Source organism: Scyliorhinus canicula, chromosome 16 (genome assembly GCF_902713615.1).
Source record: "Scyliorhinus canicula chromosome 16, sScyCan1.1, whole genome shotgun sequence".
Classification (NCBI taxonomy): Eukaryota; Metazoa; Chordata; class Chondrichthyes; order Carcharhiniformes; family Scyliorhinidae; genus Scyliorhinus; species Scyliorhinus canicula.
The window spans coordinates 137,973,282-137,983,027 of NC_052161.1; positions in this window are offsets into that span (position 1 = coordinate 137,973,282).

Below are 9,746 nucleotides of genomic sequence, written 5' to 3' on the forward strand. Positions count from 1 at the left end.
CAGATGGGCAGTGTAACATCGCAGCCTGCAGGTTGGGCAGGCAGATGGGCAGTCTAACATCGCAGCCTGCAGGTTGAACCGCCCAAGGCGTACAGACTTGATCTTCAATCCACCAGATAAAAGCTGGCGACGAAGTAGGCGAACGGTTTTTGTCGGCACCCAGAAGAAAATGTTGAACAGTGTTTGTAGGCACCTGAAGAAATAATTGAAATTGTCGCCGATTACGCTTACCAAATAATTCATTTGTAAGCAGTTCATGTGGAAACATTTTCTACCTGAAGCAGGTAGACAAGATTCCTGTAGCCACATGACAGATGAAGAAACAAACCAGATGTGACCCAGTACTGTCAAAGTTAATGGACATGGTGCTTCGAGACAAGACTTAAAGAGCAAACTCTGAGTGAAAGCTATATTTCACCCAAAGGCATGAGTTATCCGTACAGGCAGATTGTCTCCTCTGGGGATTGAGCATCATCATTCCACCATTATTAGGAAAAGCTGTATCAAACCAATTAGACAGAGGCCTCCATGGTATTTTAAGGATGAAGGAGAGAGGCAGGAGGTATTTGTGGTGGCCTGGGCTAGGTGCTGTAATCAGGGAGAAGGTGGGAATGTGTTTGTCTGATGCACAAATACAGAAGCTGCAATAATTAGCCCCATTGTACCTGTGGGAATGGCCAGAAGAGGCCTGACAACGGGCAAATGTTGATGACGCCGGGCCATTTGAAGGCCGCGTGTTTCTCATTCTCGTCGACGCTCACTCGAAACGGCCTGAAGTTACCGCCATGCAGTCAATGTCATCAAAGAAAACAGTTAAGAGATTGGGTGAAATCTTCAGCAGATTCGGTCACCTTGAACGACTGGTGAGTGATAATGGACCGCAGTTCACATCTCAGGAGATCATAAATCACTTGAAGGAGAAGGGAATTCAACACATCCGGTCCGCTCCTTATCACCCTGCCACAGATGGGCTGGCAGAACGTTTTGTACAGATGGTGAAACATTTGGGTTTTTTTTAATAAACAATTTTATTGAGGTAGTTCTTGGCTTTGTAAACAGTTACAGACATCAACAGAAAGAAAGCAAAAAAGGCAAAAATGTGCAAACATCCACGTACTTTCAATACTTCAATCGTAACATATTGCACAAGCCCGCTCCCCTCCCACCGGTACTACCCGCCATTTTTTCCCTCCTACTCTACTCTACCCCCCCCCCCCCCCCCCCCCCCCCGCCCTGCTGACGCTCACTCTCCCGCAAAGAAGTCAATAAATGGTTGCCACCTCCGGGCGAACCCCTGTACAGATCCCCTCAAGGCGAACTTAATTTTTTCCATACCCAGGAAACTCGACATGTCCGCAAGCCACAAATCAGTCTTCGGGGGCTTTGAGTCCCTCCACGCCAATAGTATTCGTCGCCGGGCTATCAGGGAAGCAAAGGCCAAAACATCGGCCTCTTTCTCCCCCTGGACTCCCGGGTCTTCCGAAACCCCAAAAATTGCCACCCCTGGACTCATCACCACCCATGTTTTTAGCACCCGGGACATGACCCCCGGAAATCCCTCCCAGTACCCCCTCAGCTTAGGGCATGCCCAAAACATGTGAACGTGGTTCGCTGGTCCTCCCGCGCACCTAGCGCATTTGTCCTCTACCCCAAAGAATGTGCTCATCCGAGCCACCGTCATGTGGGCCCGGTGAACGACCTTAAATTGAATCAGGCCGAGCCTGGCTCATGTTGCGGCTGAATTTACCCTACTCAGGGCTTCTGCCCACAGCCCGTCCTCCATCTCCCCGCCTATCTCCTCCTCCCATTTAAGTTTCAGTTCCTCTGTCTGGGACCCTTCCTCCCTCATGTGCACCTTGTAAATATCAGAGACTCTACCCTTCCCTTCTTCCCCCCTAGAGACTGGATGGATGGATGGGGAGGGGGGCAAAGTGGAGGACCCGGCAGGATTGAATAATTGAATGAGGATGGCAAAATGGTTGCCCAAACCGACGCCCCCGTCTCCCCTACATGCCTCCTCCACTGGCCCCATATCCGCAGGGTCGCCACCACTACCGGGCTGGTGGTGTACTTGGCCGGCGGCAGCGGTAGAGGAGCCTTGACCAGGGCTGCCAAGCTGGAGCCCCTGCACGAAGCCGCCTCCACCCGCTCCCAGATAGACCCCGTGCCCACCATCCACTTCCTTATCATAGCGATGTTGGCCGCCCAGTAATAATTAATCAGACTCGGCAAAGCCAGCCCTCCCTCGCTGCGGTTCCTCTCCAGCATCGCCTTCTTCACCCGCGGGGATTTTCCCGCCCAGACAAAGCTCATGATCAGCCTGTTAAGTCTTTTGAAGAAGGACTGTGGGAAAAGATTGGGATGCACTGAAAAACAAACAGAAATCTAGGGAGGATTGTCATCTTTACAGTCTGCACCCTCCCTGCCAGCGACAGTGGGAGTGCATCCCATCTCCGAAACTCTCCCTTCATTTGCTCCACCACCCTGGCCAAATTTAACTTGTGCAGCCTGCCCCAGTCTCGTGCCACCTGGATTCCCAAATACCGGAAATCTTCCTCAACCAGCCTAAACGGTAGCCCTCTCAATCTGTTCTCCTGGCCCCTTGCCTGTACCACAAACATTTCACTCTTGGCCGTATTTAATTTGTATCCTGAGAACTGGCCGAACTTCCTCAGCATTCCCAGTATACTTCCCATCCCGGCCATTGGGTCCGACACGTACAGGAGCAGGTCGTCTGCATAAAGAGAGACCCTATGTTCTACCCCGCCCCTCACCATCCCCTTCCATCCCTCTCTGGCTCTCAGCGCAATCGCCAGCGGCTCTATGGCCAGCGCAAACAGCAGCGGGGAGAGCGGGCAGCCCTGTCTGGTCCCTCGGTACAACCTAAAGTTCTCCGACACTTCTCTGTTACTCCTGACGCTGGCCTTCAGGGCCTGATATAATAATTTGATCCAATCTACCAATCCCTCCCCGAACCCAAACCGTCCGAGCACCTCCCATAGATAGTCCCATTCCACCCGGTCAAAGGCCTTCTCAGCGTCCATCGCCACCACTACCTCCACCTCCCTACCTACCGGGGGCATCATTATCACATTAAGTAATCTTCTCAGGTTGGCCGCCAGCTGCCTACCTTTCACGAACCCAGTTTGGTCCTCCCCAATCACCTCCGGTACGCAGTCCTCCATTCTAACCGCCAGTACCTTTGCCAGGAGCTTGGCGTCTACATTAATCAGGGAGATTAGCCTGTAGGACCCGCACACCTCCGGGTCTTTACCCCGCTTCAATATCAGAGATATGGTGGCTTGCGACATTGTCGGCGGCAGGGTCCCTCTGTCCCTTGCCTCATTGAAAACCCTCGCCAAGACCGGGCCCACCAGCTCAGAGAACTTCCTATAAAACTCTACTGGGTATCCATCCGGCCCCGGGGACTTCCCCGACTGCATGGCCTTTAGGCCCCCCAATACCTCCTCTACTCTAATCGGGGCCCCCAGCTCTTCCACTCGCCCCCCCACCTACTGTTGGGAAGGTTAACCCATCCAGAAACCTTTTCATCTCCTCCGGTTCTTCCGGCGGTTCCAAAGTATACAGCTTGCGATAGAAGTCCTGGAATACCTTATTCAATCCTGCCGGGTCCTCCACTTTGCCCCCCTCCCCATCCATCACTCTACCTATTTCCCTGGCCGCCTCCCTCCTCCTGAGTTGCTGCGCTAACAGTCTGCTAGCCTTTTCCCCATACTCGTACACCGCTCCCCTCGCCTTCCTAAGCTGTTCCACGGCCCTACTCGTGGATCGTGCCCCCAGTTCCGCCTGTAGTCTCTGCCTCTCCCTGAGTAAAACCTCCCCCGGGGACTCCACGTGCTCTTCATCTATCCGATCCATTTCCCTGACCAATCTATCCATCTCTTCCCTGTCTGCCTTGGCTCTGTGGGCCCCGATTGAAATCAGCTCCCCCCGCACTACTGCCTTTAGCGCCTCCCACACGGTCGCCGCTGAGACCTCCCCCGTGTCATTCACCTGCAAGTAATTTTGCATACACCTCCGAAGCCTCTCACAGATCCCCTCCTCCGACAGCAATCCCACATCTAGCCTCCATTGCGGGCGTTGGTAGCTCGCTCCCCCGATCTGCAGGTCTACCCAGTGCGGGGCATGGTCTGAGATAGTAATTGCCGAATATTCCGTGTTCGTTACCTCCCCCATACAGTCCCTGTTTAGTACAAAGAAATCTATCCTAGAATATACTTTATGGACGTGCGAGTAAAACGAGTAGCCCCTTCCTGTCGGCTGTCTATCTCACCAGGGGTCCACTGCCCCCATTTGCTCCATAACCCCTTTCAGCTCCTTTGCCATTGCTGGGAGTCTACCCGTTCTGGGACACGACCGATCCAAAGACCATGTTAAAGTCACCCCCCCCCATTATTAGCCTGCGAGAGTCCAGGTCCGGGATCTTCCCCAGCACTCTTTTAATGAAGTCCACGTCATCCCAGTTCGGGGCATATATATTCACCAGCACCACTCTTCTCCCCTCCAGTCTGCCCCGTACCATCAGGTATCTGCCCCCCCTGTCTGCGGATATGCCCTCTGCCTCAAATTGCACGCGCTTGTTGATCATGATTGCCACCCCTCTGGACTTCGAGTCCAAGTCCGAGTGGAAGACCTGGCTAATCCAGCCCTTCCTTAGCCTGGTCTGGTCTGACACTTTCAGATGTGTCTCCTGCAACATAATTACGTCCGCCCTCAGGGCCCGCAAGTGCGCGAACACCTGCGCCCTCTTAACCGGCCCATTCAGTCCCTTGACGTTCCAGGTGATCAGCCTGGTCGGGGGGCACAACCCCCCCCCCCCCACCCCGCCGGTCAGCCATAGCCTTTCTCGGACCGGCCCCCGGCCCGTGCGTCGCTCCATTCCTGGCCCGCCCGTTGGCTGCCTCCACCCTCGACCTCCTTTCCAGTGCCTATTTCAAGTCCCTCCCACGTCAGCAGAACTACCCCCCCCCCCCCCCCCCCCCCCCGCCCCGCAACCACATCCCCCGATACCCCCACCCCTGCCATCCACTGGCTGTGATCTCCCCCCCCCCCCCCCCCCCCCCCCCCACCTGACTCCCTTGACTAGCCAATCTGCTAGCCCGGTGACTCAACACTCCGGCGCCTTCCTGTCTCATTCCCATTGTTTCCCCGCCCTCCTCCCCACTCCCCGGCGTACCATCCCCCTCTCCAACCCACTGGAGCAAGCCGGCTCCAGTGTCCTCCGCGAGCTGCACAAAAAGTACAAATCCGCCCAAAAAGGAAAAAACAAAAACATGAGGAGAAAAAAACCCCCCAAACCAATGTCCATGAACAAAGGAAAGAGTCCCAAATGTTCCGCTTGGCCCCTTTGGCCCAGCAAACCGTTGAGCAGCGGTCCAGGCACATTCGGCGTTCCTTCCCACGGTAGTCCTCGGGCCCTAATTCGCGTCCTTGGGGCCTCCTTTCGGGACCAGCCCCTGATCCCTCACAAAATCCATCGCTTCTTCAGGCTCGGAGAAGTAGTGGTGTTGACCCTGGTGCGTGACCCATAGCCGAGCTGGGAACAGCAGACCAAACTTCACGTGCTTCTTGAACAGCACCTCCTTGACATTCGTAAAGGCTGCTCGCCGCCGAGCCACCTCCTGGCTTAGGTCCTGGTAAATGCGGAGAACACTGTTGTTCCACGTGCTGCTCCTGGTGCTCTTTGCCCACTGTAGCACCCGCTCCTTGTCCACGAACCTGTGGAACCTAATCACCATCGGGCGGGGGGGGGGGGGGGCCGCCCGGCCGCCCCTGCCTTGCCTGCACTCTGTATGCCCCCTCCAGCTCCGGCGGTCGCGGAAAGGCTTCGGCCCCCATCAGCTGCTTCAGCAGGTCTGCTACAAACGCTGCGGCATCAGCTCCCTCAGCCCCCTCCGGGAGGCCGACCATCCTCAAGATTGTTCCTGCGGACTCTATTCTCCAGCTCCTCCACTCTGTCCAGCAGTCTTCTCTGCCGCTCCTTCAGCCCGTCAACTTCTAGCGCTGCAACCGTCTGCGCTTCCGCCTGCTCCTCCACCGCCTCTCCCAGCTCCTTAACTTTAACATCTTGCGCATCCAGTCTCTGGTTCAGCTGATCCACTGCCTTCTGCATTGGGTCCAAGCTGTCCCGCTTCAGCGCTTCAAAACTGGACTTCATTACCTGGAGCATGTTATCGAGCGCCTGCTGGATTGCTGAGTCTGGGGTCCGTGTGTCCGCCATCTTAGGTCCCAGGTAATTTTCTTCAGGTCCTTGCCTCTGTCCCTTTTTCCCCTTTTACTTCTGCCTTCTGGACTCCCGCTGTTCCATGTGCCGCAGCCCGCTCCTCAGCACTTTCACTGCCGCCCTCCTTCTCCCAGCTCCTTAACTTTTACCTCTTGAGCATCCAGCCTCTAATTCAGCTGATCCACTGCCTTCTGAAGTGGGTCCAAGTTGTCCTGCTTCAGCGACTTAAAACTGTTTTCCATCTCCTGGAGCAAGAACGGTCCGTGTGTCCGCTATCTTAAGTTCCAGGTTTGCTTCCTCTGCTCCTTGCCTCTGTCTCTTTCTCTCTCTCTTCCTCTACTTCCTGGACTCCCACGGTTCCATCGATTGCAGCCCGCTCTCCAGCCCTTTCGCGGCCGCCTTTTTGCCGCTCCGTGGTCCTGCTATCGCGGGGAATCAGCCCTAAAGCCCCGCCGGAGTGAGAGCCCGCCGAATGTGCGGCTCACTCAAACATCGCCGCCACCGGAAGTCCGGTGAAACATTTGTAAAAGGCAATCAGAGAACAAGGTTCATTGTCTGAACATTTTGGTGTTAATTCCTGCTCACGTACAGGAATACAGCACATTCAACAGCACAGGTTTCTCCGGCATTGCTAATGGTTAAACGTCAATCAGGCACTGGATTCGATTTATTAAAACCACCAAGACAAAATAAATTGTTAAGAAAAAGTAACAGGATCTGATCAAATGGCGAGAGAACAAGGAGAAACGTCGTCTTTTCCACCAAGAACAAGAGTTTCAGACAAGAAATTATTGCACAAGTGGAAAGTAGATTCCTGCCACCACCTTGGCACAGACAGGACCGGCCTGCTACACCCTACACACCCGGGACAGGACCGGTCTGTTACACCCTACACACCCGGGACAGGACCGGTCTGCTACACCCTACACACCCGGGACAGGACCGGTCTGCTACACCCTACACACCCGGGGCCGGACCGGTCTGCTACACCCTACACACCCGGGACAGGACCGGTCTGTTACACCCTACACACCCGGGACAGGACCGGTCTGCTACACCCTACACACCCGGGACAGGACCGGTCTGCTACACCCTACACACCCGGGACAGGACCGGTCTGCTACACCCTACACACCCGGGACAGGACCGGTCTGCTACACCCTACACACCCGGGACAGGACCGGTCTGCTACACCCTACACACCCGGGACAGGACCGGTCTGCTACACCCTACACACCCGGGACAGGACCGGTCTGCTACACCCTACACACCCGGGACAGGACCGGTCTGCTACACCCTACACACCCGGGGACAGGACCGGTCTGCTACACCCTACACACCCGGGACAGGACCGGTCTGCTACACCGTACACACCCGGGACAGGACCGGTCTGCTACACCCTACACACCCGGGACAGGACCGGTCTGTTACACCCTACACACCCGGGACAGGACCGGTCTGCTACACCCTACACACCCGGGACAGGACCGGTCTGCTACACCCTACACACCCGGGACAGGACCGGTCTGTTACACCCTACACACCCGGGACAGGACCGGTCTGCTACACCCTACACACCCGGGGCCGGACCGGTCTGTTACACCCTACACACCCGGGACAGGACCGGTCTGCTACACCCTACACACCCGGGACAGGACCGGTCTGCTACACCCTACACACCCGGGACAGGACCGGTCTGCTACACCCTACACACCCGGGACAGGACCGGTCTGTTACACCCTACACACCCGGGACAGGACCGGTCTGCTACACCACACAACCCGGGCCGGACCGGTCTGTTACACCTACACACCCGGGACAGGACCGGTCTGCTACACCCTACACACCGGGACAGGACCGTCTGCTACACACCCTACACACCCGGGACAGGACCGGTCTGCTACAACCTACCACCCGGGCGGACCGGTCTGCTACACCCTACACACCCGGACAGGACCGGTCTGCTACACCTACACCCCGGGACAGGACCGGTCTGTACACCCTACACACCCGGGAAGGCCGGACCGTCTGCTACACCTACACACCCGGGACAGGACCGGTCTGCTACACCCTACACACCCGGACAGGACCGGTCTGTACACCCTACACACCCGGGACAGGACCGGTCTGCTACACCCTACACACCCGGGACAGGACCGGTCTGCTACACCCTACACACCCGGGACAGGACCGGTCTGCTACACCCTACCCCCCGGACAGGACCGGTCTCTACACCCTACACACCCGGGACAGGACCGGTCTGCTACACCCTACACACCCGGGACAGGACCGGTCGTCACCCTACACACCCGGGACAGGACCGGTCTGCTACACCCTACACACCCGGACAGGACCGGTCTGCTACACCCTACACACCCGGGACAGGACCGGTCTGCTACACCCTACACACCCGACAGGACCGGTCTGCTACACCCTACACACCCGGGACAGGACCGGTCTGCTACACCCTACACACCCGGGACAGGACCGTCTGCTACACCCTACACACCCGGGACAGGACCGGTCTGCTACACCCTACACACCCGGACAGGACCGGTCTGCTACACCCTACACACCCGGACAGGACCGGTCTGCTACACCCTACACACCCGGGACAGGACCGGTCTGCTACACCCTACACACCCGGGACAGGACCGGTCTGCTACACCCTACACACCGGGACAGGACCGGTCTGCTACACCTACACACCCGGGACAGGACCGGTCTGCTACACCCTACACACCCGGGACAGGACCGGTCTGTACAACCCTACACACCCGGGACAGGACCGGTCTGCTACACCTACACACACGGGACAGGACCGGTCTGCTACACCCTACCACACCCGGCGACGGAGTACCGGTCTCTGCTACACCCTACACACACGGGACAGGACCGGTCTGCTACACCCTACACACCCGGGACAGGACCGGTCTGCTACACCCTACACACCCGGGACAGGACCGGTATGTTACACCCTACCACACACGGGACAGGACCGGTCTGCTACACACTACACACCCGGGACCGGACTCCGGTCTGTACACCCTACACACCCGGGACGAGGACCGGTCTGCTACACCCTACACACCCGGGACAGGACCGGTCTGCTACACCCTACACACCCGGGACAGGGACCGGTTCTGCTCCACCCTACACACCCGGGACAGGACCGGTCTGCTACACCCTACACACCCGGGACAGGACCGGTCTGCTACACCCTACACACCCGGGGCCGGACCGGTCTGCTACACCATACCACACCCGGGACAGGACCGGTCTGCTACACCCTACACACCCGGGACAGGACCGGTCTGCTACACCTACACACCCGGGACAGGACCGGTCTGCTACACCCTACACACCCGGGACAGGACCGGTCGCTACACCCTAACCACCCGTGACAGGACCGGTCTGCTACACCCTACACACCCGGGACAGGACCGGTCTGCTACACCCTACACACCCGGGACAGGACCGGTCTGCTACACCCACACACCCG